The sequence below is a fragment of the Lygodium microphyllum genome, chromosome 11 (genome assembly GCF_053477565.2).
Source record: "Lygodium microphyllum isolate KBCC chromosome 11, Lygodium_microphyllum_v1.1.10, whole genome shotgun sequence".
Classification (NCBI taxonomy): domain Eukaryota; kingdom Viridiplantae; phylum Streptophyta; class Polypodiopsida; order Schizaeales; family Lygodiaceae; genus Lygodium; species Lygodium microphyllum.
Window position 1 is genome coordinate 63,517,652 of NC_141145.1, and position 18,363 is coordinate 63,536,014.

Consider the following 18,363-nt stretch of genomic DNA (forward strand, 5'->3'; position numbering starts at 1 on the left):
AGCCATGCGGTACTCCAAACTTGGGGTAACCTACTAGTCAAGACTGCTAGGTTCAATGTCACACTAGCTAACAGAATGAAGGTGAAATCATTAAGAGTGTTGAAAAATCGGCCAATGAAGATCACAGGAATCCTATTCTCTGTTGACTTCATAGTCATGAAGGGAGTGGACTATGACATCTTGCTAGGTCGACCCTGGGGATGCGCAATGGGAGATTCATGGAGGACTGGGGCAATGGCTTTATCTTCCTGGGCAATCAAATAGAGGCCGTAAGAGTGGAGATGGGCACATGGAAAACTACGCTTGTCAACATGGATGCCATCTCCACCATGCTGAAGGGCAATGAACAAACTAGGGGATCCTATGGGGCCCTTACTAAGTATATCCCGTGCCCTAAGGACGAGCGAGACTAGATGCATGTTCTTGCTACCATTGACCTACCATTCTTAGACATTGAGGAGTACAAACAAGCCATCAAGGCAACTAGCAAACTTGAGGACATGCCCTCAGTGCCTGTTTGCATAATGACTAGAAGCCTATATAGAAGACCAAACCTGATCATGTTCGGAGCTCCGCATTTCAAGCTCCTAGAGATCTTAGGATATCTGACAGACAAATTGAATGGCAATCCAGCCAAATCTCAAGCCGCTCCAAGACCTCTTAGACAAGCCTGAATGGTGATGGTCCAAGGTGCACAATTTAAACTTGAGGTACAATTGGGACTTAACCCTCAACCAACAAAAAGAGTAATGTCAAAACCTAGAGAATGATGAGCAACCGAACAAAGATAGCTCTGATGACAAATATGAGGACTGCTATTCCTTCAGTGATCAGAGTGAAAGGGAAATCGATACCATAGAATATGACACTGGGGGATGTATAATCGAACAAATACGAGTAGACTCTAGACCACATAGGTAGAATTCCCTTAGAGTAGAGAAAAGAGTCTAACATAAGGATTGCAATCAAACTTGGTTGGAGCACATAGGTGCAATCGACTATGAGCAAGCAGGCCTAACCCAACCAAGTGACACATCATTGTTGCGAACGTACTCACCTTCTGAGCTATGACCACCAAAAGAGAGCCCCTCTTCTAGCAAAGAGATGGAGAGTTTGATTCTAAGTCGTAAGTCAGCTCAAAAAGTGACCCTAAAATACCTCGATCCCCTAAGACTAGACACACCAAGGGGGACCTACCCGTCCACCTGAGATGTTGACAGTTAAGGAAGGAATGATGGAAGCTACCTAAAGAAACACAGATAGAAGAACAATGAAAGCCACAAGACTTGCCAAAACAATTCACAAAGTTAAAAAAGGGAGATAGGGTAGTGATCTTGCTAGGAGCTAAACGACATGGGCAAGAAAGCAAACCAATTGAGGGACCTGCCAAGGTAAAGGAGCTCAATTTAGCTAAGGAAACAGAGATCTCACAACCTATCCTTATAGCTGATGACTTGACTAAGCAAGAGGAAGCATGTCTCATTGCTCTCTTCCGGGAGTATGTAGACATCTTTGCTTGGTCCCTAGAAGAGCTCAAAGGGGTAGACTCGAGTGTGGTAACTCACAATATACCCATGACACTTGATGCAACACCGATCAAGCAGCAACCATATCCCATGAACAAAGCATGCACATGCTATCAAGGAAGAAATTGACAAGCTAACGAGATCAGAATTCATCCACAAAATTAAACACATGGATTGGGTTTCCCCCATAGTCATCGTATTAAAGAAGAATGGAAAGATTAGAGTGTGTGTCAATTACAAGAAGGTAAACATAGCTACAAAGAGAGATAATTACCCACTATTGTACACAGAGCACATGCTCAAGACATTGGCTGATAAAGAGGCCTACAGTTTCCTGGACTGCTTCTCTAGATACAAGCAGGTGCAAGTGCATCCTAATGATAGGCATAAAACCACATTCCCCATGGAATGGGGCATCTTTGCCTACATAGTTATGCCTTTTGGATTGACTAATGCACCAACCACCTTCCAATGACTGATGTGTACAATATTCAAAGACATCCTAAGGAAGGAGTTAGAGGTCTTCATGGATGACTTGTGTGTTCACTCTACTTGGCGAGAATACCTAGACACAACTGATTCCCTGATAATGGAATCGCTTTGTAGACTCCTTAGCTAAATATTACTTTTTAGAAGATGTCTTTCTCAACTGTGGTCCTGAGGGGATTTTACAATTGCCTCGTGATATTAGTCTAGGGCTATTGTGGGGACTACTGGCTAATATGTCATGTTTGTCCCACTAGGATCAATGGGAACATGTTTATGGAGGTCCATAAATAATCTCCTAGGATTGATCTTGATCAAGTTCCTCATCATGCTCTTCACATTCAATTTGTGCACTCATAGTTGGCTCTTGAATGATCTCTTCATCCACATCCTCAAGTACTATCATATTATAATTCTTAGCTTTGGCATTCTTGTAAGTGCACTTAGATGCATGATCAACTGTATATTTTTCACCACATTTGAAACATAGACCCTTGTCTTTGTGCTTTCTAAAAATATCCATAGTTATGAACTCGCCATTGTTTGTTAAATTATTTTTGGCTCTATTATCACATTGCATAGGGTCCACTTTATGGTTGATTGTTGGCTTTGAAGCACTTTGTAGGATATGTAAGAACTTTGGGGCTACTAAATGAAGTATTGCACCTCCATAATTGCCATCGAAGTTATCATATTTATCAAGAGCCCTTTGTTATCCATTTAAAGAAGCATGCATGAGAATATCCTTCCTATACTTTTACAAGCATACCTCACTACTAGCTCAATAGCTTGGTATAGTATGGTGGATTTCTAAGCCATAACATCAACTGAAAAATTAGGCTCTAGACTATAAATGTATTTATGCAATTTTTCATCATCGCTTGCATTGTCTACATATATTGTAAGATTCAAAAACTAGTTGGTATATTCTCTAATTGATAGGCTTCTTTGGTCCAAATAATACCATCTTCTAGCCAACTTTTATTTCTCAATGGGAGAGACGAATACTTGATCCATCTTAGCTTTTAATTCCTCCTAACTATCAACATGCTCATTTTTCCTCTTTATATACCTCCACCATGTATGAGAAAATACCTCAAGGTGAAGTGTAGAAAAGTGAATCTTTTGGTCATTTGACATATGGAAAATATCAAAATAAGATTCTAACTTCAAATTTCACTCTTGCAAATCAATTGGTGATAATACATGGCCACTATATTTGGTCAACACGACCTTATCAGGGAGTTCCCTCTCAACAAAGTCTTGCTACCCATTGGTTACTTGGGGTGGTGTATCCATATAACTAACCATGGGGTTTGAAATATTAGAGGCCCTCCTATTGATAGTTGTTTTACAACCTACTTGAAGGAATAGGTGGTTGACTTCTAGCTCCTATAAGAGTATTTGACCCATGAATACCCAAAATAGACTTATTAGTCCTAAAATAAGTCTCTCCAACCTCATAAGTGGTATGCGGTATACCCTTCTTCCCAAAGTAATACTTGATTGAGGGTTATTATTTTATGGTGGTTGAAAGGAATTTTTGTCTCTACTCTCTTTGTTTGTCATTTGTGCTACCACAAGCATATATGTTGAGAGTCAAGCTCATCTTATATTATACTCATCCCAACATGACAATTGTAGACCCTAGCTTTCAATAGTCATGTGTGTGTCATTAATAAGTTTGGCAAGATAGGATTGTGAACTATGGTCAATAAGGAAGACATGGCTTAATCTTACTCTATTGCAGACAATGAAGTGTTTGAGAATGATTGTAGAATAATGGAAGAAGAAGTGAGCATATACTACTCCTAGGTCTTGCTCCATCTCTACCACTACATTTTTTCTCTTGTATTTTTATCATGCTATCAGAGTAGGTTTAGACTTTGATTAGTGGAATGCAAGAGAAGGTGTGATGGATCTCTTAATTGGCCATTTGGAGATTAGGAAAAGGAAGAAAAGAAGCACTGTTGAGCGCTTAATATTGAGACATGACATCAACAACATCCACATGAAGACTTGTAGTGATTGTGCCCTATCAAAGGCCTACCCAAACAACTTGGAAACTAGTGTGAATTGTTGGAGACGGTCTGCTACTCTAGCACCATTGATTTCTTGAAAATGGTTTCTCCTCTCAACCTTGAGCATAGATGGGAGTCATCCAATGCATTGTGTGAGAGGCCTATAATAGCTATAGAAAGCATTAAAAAATGACACTATGACCAAATTTGGCCAGCATGAACTTGCACTTGTTTTCTTGCTGCCCTGAAGAGGTCATTTAGTTCAACAATTGTATGATTAATGTGACACAATCACACAACATCATCACATTATATTCATATAAGGAAGAGCAAGTTCAATAGAACCATGAGTTTAAATGCACCAATGAAAAGGTAGTAGTCAAGCATATACAATCATGGAAATAGAGGACATTGCGGATAATGCACTCCATGTAGTAATGATTTCCACCTCATACTCTTCATCCCTACATGGCCTGGTGATGGAAGAGCCAATGAATGAAAATTTGCAAATCATTGAAGATTTATTGCATGAGGGAAATTTGCTTATTCTAGCTTTACTTAACTATGCTTTCTTTAGTATTGATCCAATGGATGGTATCGATGTCACTTTTCCCTTTGATCCAAGTGGATGAAAATGGGCTTGAAAGAAGCTCTATATAGGTCAAGAACCATCATTGGACACTCCAATGTTCTTTGGATGTAAAAGGTGTAAGATAGCCCGAGCCATGTTTCACAGCAATCTGCTTTCTACCAACTCTCTAATTTGAGCTCTTGTAAATTCCAAAGTATTTAGAGAGAAGTACAACTTACATGAGCTGAATTAACACCAAAAGATCTTTCTACTCAGTTATTAAACACTTGGTTTGATATAGCCTACCCAAAGTTATGGTAGTTTTTCTACATCAAGTTTTGTAGGGAAGACAATATGGCTACTCTATTGTGTAGAGTTTATAATTGAAGAGAACTACATCAAGTTATCATTTTTATGATTCCATAATGATTTATACATATAATAATATTCTTGTAACCACAAACATAACCCTTCATTTGAAGATTTCAAAGATTATAGTCCTTTGTAATACCTACATAGATTACCTTATTCTCTTCACAATTTTGTAACGCTATGTAATAAGTCCTTCATTTCTTTGTTTTTGAGGTAGAAACAACCAAGAGTGGATGGATTGTAATGGAGAGGAAATAAGAAAAATGAATAAGGGACAAATGGGAAACAAGAGAAATAATACTAGCCACATGGTAGAATACATAATATGTGAGTAGGCTTTTTTTTTCATCACATACAAAGTTTCTTTCATCTTCTTGACCTTCCTTGTATAGCTTTCTTGGATGTCCTTTCTTTCTCTCTCTCCTTCCTATCGTTATCTCTCCATTTCTAGTATTTCTCTCTCCTCTACACTCTCTTTCTATCTCTTATTAGGCCCCTTCCTTACAATTGGATTTGGTATTGGCCTCTTCAATCTTTGCCTTCTTTCTTCTCTTTCTCATCATCCTCATTACTCTTTTTATTTTCATTATCCATGCTAGAATTCTTCTTAATGTGACCCTTTTTGTTGCAATAGAAACATTCCACATCTTTTCTCACTAAAGACTTACCCCTTGAGTTGTCTCTATCATGGAATTTTCCCTTGGCATTTGACCTCTCTCTAACTCTAAGTGTAATATACCTCTTTAAACTTGCACTATTACTTTAGTTCACTTCTTGTGTAAGAAATTTGCTTTCCACCTTAGCACTAGTCAATCCATCAATAGGTGCCAAGTTACCAATTGTATTTCTAAAAGTATCCCAACTATTAGGCAAAATGATGAGTAATAACATAGCCTTCACTGAATCCTAGACATAGAATTAGCCTCCTCTATACAAAGGTTAATGAGTTTGTTTAGCCAAAAAACCTATGATCCAACACTTTACTTCTCTCATAGAGGTTTCCTAAATTCGTTTAGACTCTATATCTACCACCCTCAATATCATTTACATTAAAAATAAATTGATAGTTAACTCTCAGAGGAGGGGATTTCTCATAAATATGTAAGTATATCATGTGGATTCAAAATAATGAAATTTGAAAATACTATTTTTATATATTTTTAATATAAAAAAGGGTACCATATAAGGGAATCATTTACAGATTGAATAGAAAAAGGGCGTGTTTGATTTTGGAAATTTTCATAGATAAGGCTATTTTTAAATAAGTGTTGAACACACCTAATATAGAGAGTTTTCATATATTGAACTCCTTGAGCATCACCATAATGGACGAGTTTGTATAACTCTCCCACATTATCCCATACATTTATATCCATGTCTTCATCCCTTTGCATTTGATAAACTTAATCGACTTCTTTTGCACTCATGCATTGTAAATTTGTTCTTTCTAATATAAGAATCTTGCGGTATCAATCTTCTTGATATTTAATAATGAAATTTTCAACATATAAAAAATGGCCATAACCACCACGATATGTACCAAACAAGAACCAAGATAGTATCAAATACATTGTCAAGAATACCAAGAAACTACAATTTTTTCTACTCTACAATGGCCTACCAATGAAAAAAATCAATATCAAAATAGTATGAGCAATCTTTAATATATTCCAATCTTTGACATATTTTTCTTATATTTTCAAATCTATTTACCTCAAGTAAAAATATTTTCAAAATTTCTTTTTCTATTTAATTCAAGTAAAATAGCACTCAAAATACCTTTATGTTATTCATATTGGGTGATAGTGACTTCAGCTTGGTTAATCTTAATCCAAAGGTTACTAAGAATGGCTTTTTATGCAAAGTAACAACTCTAGAGATCTTAGGATACTTCGAAAATAAGAGAAATGGAATGAATATCCTAGACCCTAAAAATGCATCAAGATAGATTATTTTTATCAAGAATAGCCTCCTAGAGAACTTGGATGAATAGTAGAGTTCATAGACATCACCATCTCAGCAAAACATGAACTCTATCTCTCTTTGTTCTTCTCTGTAAACAAACACAAGTAGGCCTTGAGCTTCAAAACAATAATCACGACCCTATGTTTTCCAATTAAGTTGACCCCCTTCTTCCACAAGAACATGATGCTCTTACGCTTAAGTAGTCACACATGGAGTACATGAACCAGATCCTTTGCCAAGAAATTCAACAAAACAATTGGATTTCCTAGAATCCAACTAGTATTGACTATCCAAATACTCTAAATTTGGCTCCCAAAATGGACCTCAAGGGCTCCCTTAATCAAAGTACTTGTTTGACTTTAAGGGAGATCTCAATGATAGGATTTGTATCTCTTTTTAATCTAGGCACCAAGCATCAACGTTACAACTTTTGGATTTTTGGTATCCACTTATTCATGAGCTTGAAAGTAAGCTATAGATGATGGTACCCTAGAGTGTTCTTGCTATGTGGATGAGAGAAAGAATGCGTATGTGGAGTGAAAATAGAGAGCAAGACACAAGTGAGCCATAGATAATGGTACATTAGAGTGTTCTTATTGTGTGGATGAGAGGAAGAATGTGTATGTGGAGTGCAAAGAGAGAATAAGACACAAATTAGGTGTAGATGAAAATTATCTTAATATTGATAGAGTAGAGACTTAGTAATTATAATGTGGAATAGAGATTCTTTTATAGGGAGTGAAATTATTTAGTGAGTCAATAAATTGAAGTTTTCATAACTCATTTTGGTGAGCATGGACAACTTATCCATCTACAAGGAATCCATAACAAATCTAATTTTTAGCTTATCACTACAAAATAACTCAAGAAGAATCTAAAAAAGAACTCTCAAATATTTGTATTGCATCTAAATAAAGAGGTATCAATTTAGGAATCCGAAAATCAACAAGTATATCAGCATTAAAGGCTCTTCTTGAGGAGTACAAAGACTTATTTCATGTGCCTATACCTTTACTGAGTACAAAGACTTATTTCATGTGCCTATAGCTTTACTTCTTAAGAGAGTAGTTGATCACCCCATAGATTTGGAGCCTCACTCAAAACCAACAAATAAGCCACCCTACAAGTTATCTAAATGTGGGTGAGAGGAATTTTCTAGGAAAATAATTAAGGAGCTATTTTAGAGATGGAATTCATTAAACGTAGTTCTTCACCCTATGTCTCACCAATCTTGTTGGTTAAGAAAAAAGATGGTTCGAGGATGGTTCTTTCAAGATGTGCATTGATTAGAGGGACCTCATCTCAAGAAGAAGGCTAAGAGGTGTGAGAAAGGAGAGAAAAAGAGAGAGAAAAGAGGAGGGACAATGAGTGAAGGAGAGAGAAATACTAGACATATAGGAAAGAAGAGGGAGAAGCCATGAAAGCTGTGAGCAAGGGTGTGATATGAGAGATAGTAATTGGCACCCGACTCAAAAAACAAAAACAAAAGAGACAATAATTGTATTATTGTCAAAAACATATTAAAAATTACATGTCTCACACTTTTTATACTTGTGCCAAGGTGAATCAATAATCTCTTACTAAGAACATATGTCTTTCAAGCTTCTTACAATCCATCCCTTCCCAAAGATTTTTGACCACAAAAACAAACTTACAATGGCTGAGAAGGATGGGAAAAATGGATTACTTCTCTAATTTTAGCTATACAAATTATGGAAATGAATGAAAAAATGAGATTTATTGATTGAAAATGAAGACAGGAAGAAAAGCATCTGCCATATACATAATCTCAATATCTTCAGAAAAAAATTTGAACCTTTAGATATTCAAGAAACAAACTCTCTAATGAATAGATAACTTGTTGTAGGAACCCGAGGAGTCCACCTATAATAAATCATTTATATAACGTGCATTCAAAAGATATTAAGAAATATCATTTCTTTACATGTTGTAAGGCCTTAAAATGACCCCTTTTACTTTATTAAACTTACAAATATTTTTCCAATTGTAATTTAAAAATCTATTTTGTAAATAAAATCCTGTAAATTTTACTAAATATAATACCCTATCTTTTGAACTCACGTGGTATCTTTCATGTTCTATAAGGTTGACCCCCCCGGGTGTAGGGATAGGCTTTGCAAAATAAAATCTACCATAAATTCTGATAGAAGTATCCAAATAAAGCGTGCTACATGTCAAAACATAGCTATTGAAGAGTAATTTGACCTATATAGGTGTCATATTTCTAAAAATTAGGTAAATTAAAAGCTATTTTAAAATAGACTATTCTCTATGTCGCTTGTCTACACTATAACTAGCTCCACTAACTAACTATGCCTCAGCCAATACTAATGCATTTCGTAGGTAGGGAAACTCATCTAGTATCTGGCCTTTAAGAAGCTTCCTTGAGTGTTATACCTCTCCATTTGATCAAATCCTCAATGATAGAATGAGAGAAAAGCTTTTTCTCATGCAGGCCTATAATCTCCTCAAGGATGTATTGAATAAGACCTTCATCCATAGAAGGTAGCTTATCAACTATTTCCACTTGAGTATCATAAAAGGGTTTGAGCTGATCGACATAAAACACATTATGAATCTTAGTTGAAGAGGGTAGTTTTAGTCTATATGCCAAGTCTCCAATACACTTTAGGATCCTGTAGGGTCCATCAAACCTTTGAGCAAGTTTATTACTGGATCCACCCTTCAAAGAAGAGTAACTAGACTTGGGTATTTTCAGCAAAACTAACTCTCCTTCTTGAAACTCTAAAGGTTCTTTCTTCTCATCAGCATATATCTTCAACTGATCTTGGTCCTTTTCTAAGATTCACCTTAAACTATTAAAGAAGGGTTAGCATTCTTTCTAATTCTTCTTTCCCATGAGGTTTGATCCTCTCAATGAAAATAATTGTAGGTATCAAAGGGTGAAACTCCAATACTAGTATGAGTGGAGTAATTATATGCAAACTTAGCCAAATGCAACCATGAATCCCATGCATACCTGTAATATTTCCACACAATAAAAAAATTAATTGGTTAGTTCGAAAGTTAGCCAATCAATTCATAAGTTAGTAAGTTTACCAACTAAAGACTAACTAAGGTAAAAACTAACTAATGTTAATTATAGCTTTAAAATTTTATTTAATTAAAATATATGTTTTAAAAAAACTGAGAGTTATAAATATGATATTTTTCTCAGATTGACAAGGACCATAGCCACCCTTCACAAAGTTACAACATGAAAGAGACTTATGAGCCATATTAATCACTAGCATTAATATGTATAGTATAGATGGTCCAAAAATATTAGATTTTGGGCAAAACTAGCATATTCTAGATATTTTAGATATTATCCTAAAAATATAGAACTAGATATCATTTAAAAGAAAAAACAAGTAATGTTTTAGTTAGTTTTGGAGATTTTATAAAAAGAAAAAAATGAAGAAAAGTGATTGGCAAAATCGCGCGCACCGCGATCGCAGTCTACAAGCAGTAGACAACACTTCGAACATGAAGAGAAAGGAGTGATCTGAAAGCTTTCCAACCAAGTGTTTAGGAGTAGGAGTTTTACCCCCCTTTTGGAGCCAATGGAACCATCAGATTTATGAGTTAAGCATCAGATCACTAAGTTTTCCAAGAGTCCCTCCACCAAAAAATCTTATTCTTAGCCTCATCCCCTCCTCTCTAATTCATTATAAATATGAGGCATGGGAGGCACAAGGAAGCATAAGGAGACCTCGAGAGGCTGCGAGAGAGAGGTAGAGAGAAGGATACCTCTCCAAGAGATTTGTGAGAGAGAGCTTGAGAGAGAGAGAGAGAGAGAGAGAGAGAGAGAGAGAGAGAGAGAGGGGGAGGGAGGGAGGGAGAGAGAGAAGAGTTACCTCGAGAGGTTGCACAATTCTCTCTATCTCAATCCTCGACTTAACCATCTTCTCTTACGCTCTCCCATCTCGAATCTATTTCGCCTTCTTAATCTCTTGAGTCTACTTGCGGGCGATGGCCTCCAAGTGAATAATGTCACGTGCGGATGACAATCCTACAACTAGTAACGAAGCTTCGGGTGAAGGCATCATTGTTAATCCAACTGCAGTTCTAGTCGTAAGTAATATATTTCTAAATTGATAGATGCTTGCTTTGATTCTCGCATGAGATACATTAGGCCCATGCTACGATGTACAAGAATAGATCATGGGAAGGGATAAGCCTCTTCTTACATATTCAAAAGTTGGAGTTTGCAAAATGCATATATCGAGGGAAGTTAATTGCACTTAGTTGCGTATGGCTTATTCGTTGATAGAGCAATCGTTTAGAGGTTATGAATAGCATAATCGTAAAAAGAATATCATTAGGAATTGTGCATACAAGTGTAAGGTAAAATTTTGCATAGAATCGCTCTTTGATCCCAAAGGGAAAAGCGAGTATATGATGGAATTGTTATCGCATCTATTCTTGTATTGTTTGGAAAAAATACAATTAGTTTTATTGGATTGATTGAAAAACACCCTAAATTCTTTTTACAATCAACTGATTGTTGCATTGTGATTTGGATAAATATTCCAAGTGTTTGTGTTTGATGGTAAAAGCATGGCAAAGGTCTGTAATGACAAGTTGCCGTGGGAATAAAGGAATGTTTTCCTAGAAGATGATATTAGGGCTGATTACCTTGATTATGCCTGATTCTTAATTGGATTAATTAAGAAATAATATTTTGCACGGGTGGATCATCTCCAAGATTGCACCACGGATTACGCTGAGAGGGCCCTGCTCAATTCATTGGCCGAAGGTCGAGTGGTGAAAAGGCTGACCATGGAAAGTGTGTCTCACTCCTAGGTCGCTCGGGGTCAATGGAGCTCTAGATACCCCTTGCCGAGTTTGGTGGAGCTATAGATTGCCGTGAGCCCAACATCTAGGGCATTGAAACATCCTATTCTAGATAAAGGATGAAAATTTTGGTGCCATGTGATTTGGACCAAGTACTTCTACTGGACATAAGGGATATATAATTCTCTTGTATGGGCAGGAGACAAAGATTAACTTGAAGATAAGTTAAGGGACTTGTTTGTTAAAATGATTGATTGTTTTATTTTCATGTTTGTGCTGTAAATTACGTGAACAAACCATATGCCTTGAAAGGCTTAATTGATGAAGGTGATTTTAAATGTCGCACATAAATGTGGTAGGACCTAATTAGGAAACTAAAGCTATCAAGGGAAGCGGGTGGACGGAATCCCCGATGGGTCCATCCTACAGCAGGGTGGTCCCAGAGAACTGGGAGGCTTCTCACAAGGATTTATCGCCATTTGACTTTAGGTATTGTTAAGTTAGAACCCAATTCATGCTGTTTTAGGGGACTTGAATGGGACTATGCCCTACTGGCAAAGAGGTTGAGCGGTGCATCCCTCTCATTTTCCATTCTCTTTGAACCAAGTGTGGTATGGATCTGCTTTGGATTGGGTATCTCTATGTAAAGTAGGGAGTCCAAAACCCGACACTAGAATGCCGTTATGCGGATTGGCCCTATGAACTAAGATTTCAGGTCGATCCTAGTGGGTTTGGCCGTGAACATTCCGTTGCAAGGCGGGACTTGGAAAACCCTAAGTGACAAACCCTGAAAATTTTCCTGGGAGTGCTGGGCAGCAACGCTTAGATTTGTTTCTCGATGGATCGCTAAAGCGTGCCTAGAAAGCTGATAGACAGGCACGTTACAGTTGGTATTAGAGCAAAACTTCATGATGATGCATGATTGATTAATATTTGGTTCATAGACATATCCTAAATAGAAATAACCTGAGTGTTATGGCTTGATTGTCAGGCACCTTGTGCACCCGCGAATGCTGACATGCAAGAGAAGAGTTTTCTTCTCAAGCAAATTAAGGCATCCGAGTTTGATGGAGAAGGGTTAGACGTCGCAACAGAGGCAGAGAAATGGATTGAGTCGATGGATGATTTTTTCTCTGCTTTGGGAATTGCCTCCATGAATCAAGCAATGTTAGCCAAGTTGGCCGAGCTCGGTTATGGTGGAAGAAATGGTGCAAATATCAAGGTATTTTTGAAGCCGCTGTCACTTGGGCTCAGCTGAAAGCTACTGTACACGGACGATACCTTCTGCCAATCTCCAGACTTTGAAGATGAATGAATTCTTCAAGCTCAAGCAACTAGAATAAACCCTGGAAGCTTATTACTCAAAGTTTGTAACCCTACTAACATACACACTACCTATGGATATTGAGCAACAAGTATTCAAGTTTTGCCATGGCTTGAACACTCCTCTGAACACTGTCTTAAAGCAATGCGTCCAACGGACTTGCAAGATGCATTACTCCGAGAGAATCCAATTGTCCAAGAACTTAAATCAGGAAATTGTAGCAAAGATGACTCCACAGATTAGGGTAAAAGAGGCTATACGTGCAGAGAGATAGGGCACATTCGTAGGAGATGCCCCTACCATCAATGCTTCCATTGTAATGAGCTAGGACACATCCAAGCAGACTGCCTTGATCTAAGTCCAGAAGATATTGAGCCACCAAGAAAACGAAGCTACACAGGTGTAGTCTATGGATATATAGGGGAATCAGATGAAGAAAAAGACCTAGAACCCACTACACCTTATCAGGATGACTAAAATTCCTAGCAGCTTAATCGACATGTAATACAACTTATATTGAGAATAAATCCTACTCTTGTAACAATATGAGTTGCACTACCTGAAACATTAAGAGTAGTGTAGCGGACCCATGGTGGATCCTAACCCACACGCTTGAAGCCCCATTAATGCTTATCTTCCCCAGTTTCTCTCATGAAGACATCCCAATTTCTCTAAGGGGAGGACAATGTAATATTTCCACACAATTAAAAAATTGGTTTGTTAGTTCCAAAGTTTGTCAGTCAATTAATAAGTTAGTAAGTTTACCAACTAAAGACTAACTAAGGTAAAAGTTAATTAATATTAATAACTAAAAAAATTTATCTAATTAAAAATATATGTTTTAAAAAAACCGAGAATCATAAATCCGATATTTTTCTCGGATTGACAAGGACCATAGCCACCCTTTATGGAAGTTACAACGTGAACGAGACTTATGAGCCATATTAATCACTAGTATTAATATGTATAATATGGATGATCCAAAAATATTAGATCTTGGAAAAAACTAGCATATTCTAGATATTTTAGATATTATCCTAAAAAGATAGACCTTGATGTCATTTAAAAGAAAAGATAAGTGATGTTTTAGTTAGTTTTGGATATTTTATTGAAAGAAAAAAAAAGAAAAGTGATTGGCGAAATTGTGTGCACCGAAATCGCAGTCTACAGGCAGTAGGCAGCACTTCAAACAAGAAGAGAAAGAATGAGTGATCTGAAAGCTTTGCAATCAAGTGTCTTGGAGTTTTACCCCCCTTTTGGAGACAATGAAACCATCAGATTTTTGAGTTAAGTATCAGATCACTGATTTTTCCAAGAGTCCCTCCACTAAGAACTCTTGTTCTCAACCTCATCCCCTCCTCTCTAATTCATTATAAATACGAGGCATGGGAGGCACAAAGGAGCACAAGGAGACCCCGAGAGGCTGCAAGAGAGAGGTAGAGAGAATGATACCTCTCCAAGAGATTGTGAGGGAGAGCTTGAGAGAGAGAGAGAGAGAGAGAGAGAGAGAGAGAGAGAGAGAGAGAGAGAAGAGTTACATCAAGAGGCTGCACAATTCTTTCTATCTCGATCCTTGACTTAACCATATTCTCTTACGCTCTCCCATCTCGAATCTATTCCGCCTTCTTAATCTCTTGAGTCTACTTGCGGGCGATGGCCTCCAAGCAAATAATGACATGTGCAGATGGCAATCCTACAACCAACAACGAAGCTTTGGACAAAGGCATCATTGTTAATCCAACTACGGTTCCAATCGTAAGTAATGTATTTCTAAATTAATAGATGCTTGCTTTGATTCTCACATGAGATACATTATTTCCATGCTATGATGTATGAGAATAGATCATGGAAAGGGATAAGCCTCTTCTCACATATTCAAAAGTTGGAGTTTGCAAAATGCATATATCGAGGGAAGTTAATTGCACTTAGTTGCGTATGGCTTATTTGTTGATAGAGCAATCAATCATGGGTTATAAATAGCATAATCATAAAAAGAATAACATTAGGAATTGTGCATACAAGTATTAAGTAAAATTTTGCATAGAATCGCTCTTTGATCCAAAAGGGGAGAGCGAGTATATGATGGAATTGTTATCGCATCTATTCTTGTATTGTTTGGGAAAAATACAATTAGTTTATTGGATTGATTGAAAAACACCCTAAATTCTTTTTACAATCAATTGATTGTTGTATTGTGATTTGGATAAATATTCCAAGTGCTTGTGTTTGATGGTAAAAGCATGGCAAAGGTCTGTAATGACAAGTTGCCATGGGAATAAAGGAATGTTTTCCTAGAAGATGATATTAGGGCTGATTGCCTTGATTATGCATGATTCTTAATTATTGGATTAAATAAGAAAGAATATTTTTCATGGGTGGATCATCTCCAAGATCGCACCGTGGATTACCCTGAGAGGGCACTACTCGATTCATGGGCCGAAGGTCGATTGGTGAAAAGGCCAACCACAGAAAGTGTGTCTCACTCCTAGGTTGCTCGAGGTCAGTGGAGCTCTGGACACCCCTTGCCAAGTCCGAAACGGAGCTATAGACTGCCGTGAGCCCAACATACAGGGCGTTTGAAGATCCTATTCTAGATAATGGATGGAAATTTTGGTGTCATTTGATTTGGACTAGGTACTTCCATTGGACAGAAGGGATACATAATTCTCCTATATGAGCAGGAGAAAACGATTAACCTAAAGATAAGTTAGGGAACTTGTTTGTCAAAATGACTGCTCGTTTTGTTTTTGTGTCTATGCTATAAATTACATAAACAAACCCTATGTCCTAAAAGGATTAATTGATGAAGGCAATTTTAAATGTGGCACATAAATGTGGTAGGACCTAATTAGAAAACTATAGCTATCAAGGGAAGTGGGTAGACAGAATCCTCAATAGGTCCGTCCTATGGCAGGTTGGTCCTAGAGAACTGGAAGGCTTCTCACAAGGATTTATCACCATTTGACTTTAGGTATTGTTAAGTTAGAACTGATTCATGCCGTTTTAAGGGATCAGAATGGGACTATGCCCTATTGGCAGAGAGGTTGAGCGGCGCATTCCTTCCGTTTTCCATTCTCTTTGAACCAAGTGCAGTAGGGATATGCTTCGCATTGGGTATCTCTGCCTAAAGTAGGATGTCGCCTGACGCTAGAATGCCGTTATGTTACTTGGCCCTAGGAACCTAGATTTCAGGTCGATCCTAGTGGATTTGGCCGTGAAAGTTCCGTTGTGAGGCGGACTCGGAAACCCTAGGCGACAAACCCTGGAACATCTCCTAGGAGTGCCGGGTAGTGACACTTAGATTCGTTTCTCGATGGACCGCTAAAGCATGCCTAGATAGTCGATAGGCGGGTATGTTACAATACCACACATCATCACATAAATGGAAAAGGTAAGTCTCTAACCACTTATTTATCCTTTTTGTCTGGCCATCAGTGTGCAGATGATATTGAGATATGCAAGCTGAGTCGCCTCTATCTAGTAGTAGATTAATTGGATGACATTTGTGTGTAATAAAGTCAACTAGACTTAGCTCGTAAACTTAAACTAATTCTCCTTGCATTGCTTGCTAACTTAGGCTATAGTACTTTGTATTTTGGTTTACTCACTGAGCGTGAGTGTGATGAATAATGAAGAAAGAGCATGCTGAGAGAGTTGACTGCTCTTTATTTACCCTATCTCTCTCATTCTTTTGACATGGTATTAGAGCCATGGACCCCCATGACCCTGCAAAGTGTGTGAAGATTGGAAGCTTGGCATTGGAGTTGCAAGAGTTGGAATGAAGAGATCTGTGAGTGGTTTGCAAGAGTAAAGAGTTGTCCTGGAATATTGGCAACCATAGCTCAAGATCTAGGTATGTTTCAATGGTCTACTTGCCAAGCCTATTGAGACTTGTTTGTAGGGGTTATTGGCAAGCAGTGGAGCTCTTGACAATGAGCATTGAAATAAAAAATTCTAGTAGCATAAAAAATGTAGGCAAGATAGGTTGTGCCTATTTTTGTGATTATGCATTAAACAAAAACTGTGCTTACATTTGGAGCTCCATGTTGAAGAAAAATGCCATGAAAATATTGTCAAGCACCATTTAAAGTCATCCAACCATTATAAAATGCTTAATGTCAGATCTGGAAGTCATCTAGAGCCTACGTGGTCTGCCCTAAACTGCACTTGTAGGTTGATCATTCTCTCTTGCTCAAACTCAGACATTGGCAATCATAAACACACTCTACTGTTGGTTAAACAACTTGTCAGGGATTGAAAAGACTTCATAGAATTGGAATTTTGGGTCTTAGCTCATGTGCAGGATGTTTAAAATAGACATTGGGTCTAATCTAAAAGATTCCACCTGGCACTCCCACGGAATGTCACATGGTTTATTAGTTAGCGACTTTGGAGTCTACTCACCAATGAAATATATCAGCCAACCATGTCAAGATAAACTTGAATCTTCTTGAATTTCTAATGGTCAAGTCATTCTACAGCCTTCTAGTGCGATCTACTTTGTGTAGAGCATTAAAAAAAAGGCAAACTCATATTGCACTTCGTTCAAAGAGAATGGGAAACAAGAGGGATGCATCGCTCAACCTCTCTACCCATAGGGTAAAGTCCCATTCTGGTCCCCTAAAATGATATGAGCCAGGATTCTATCCTACATTATCTAAGGTCAATACGTCTTCGTGATTTGAATGTTGAGAAGCCTCCCAGTTCTCTGGGACTATCCTGTCGTAGGATGGACCCGTTGGGGGTTCCTCCCACCCACTTCACTTGATAGCTTTAGTTTTCTACTAACCTAAGGGCACATTAGTTGGTAACACATACAAGTAGCTTCCTTAATTAACCCATTAGTCACATGTTTCTTTACATAATTTTATGCACTGACATGAAAACAAATCAAACAAATTCCTTGAAAGTAAAATTTATATTAAATTTTCAACTGAGATGCAAATCCCGTCCATAGGATGATTCCTGCAATCCGTAAGGATACATCTTATTTTCCTCCAAGTTTCTACCCTTCCACTAGTAATAGAGCCTCAAGATTCCTTCCCAAGTCATGTAGACTGTCTGAGTAGGACCTAAAGGCAGGTGATTTATAGCTAGAGTCTCCCTTGGCACCCTAGTAGCCTCCTATTATGAACATACGTTTTACGAAGGGGCCTCTCACGATGGGTTTGGTCCACATTCCTGACGTGGGTATCAAAAAAACCCCCTTGGATAGGGTTGGCAGCTATCTGGGGATGCTCAACATGCCTTTCCCAAGTGTTTCAACCTGAATCCAAT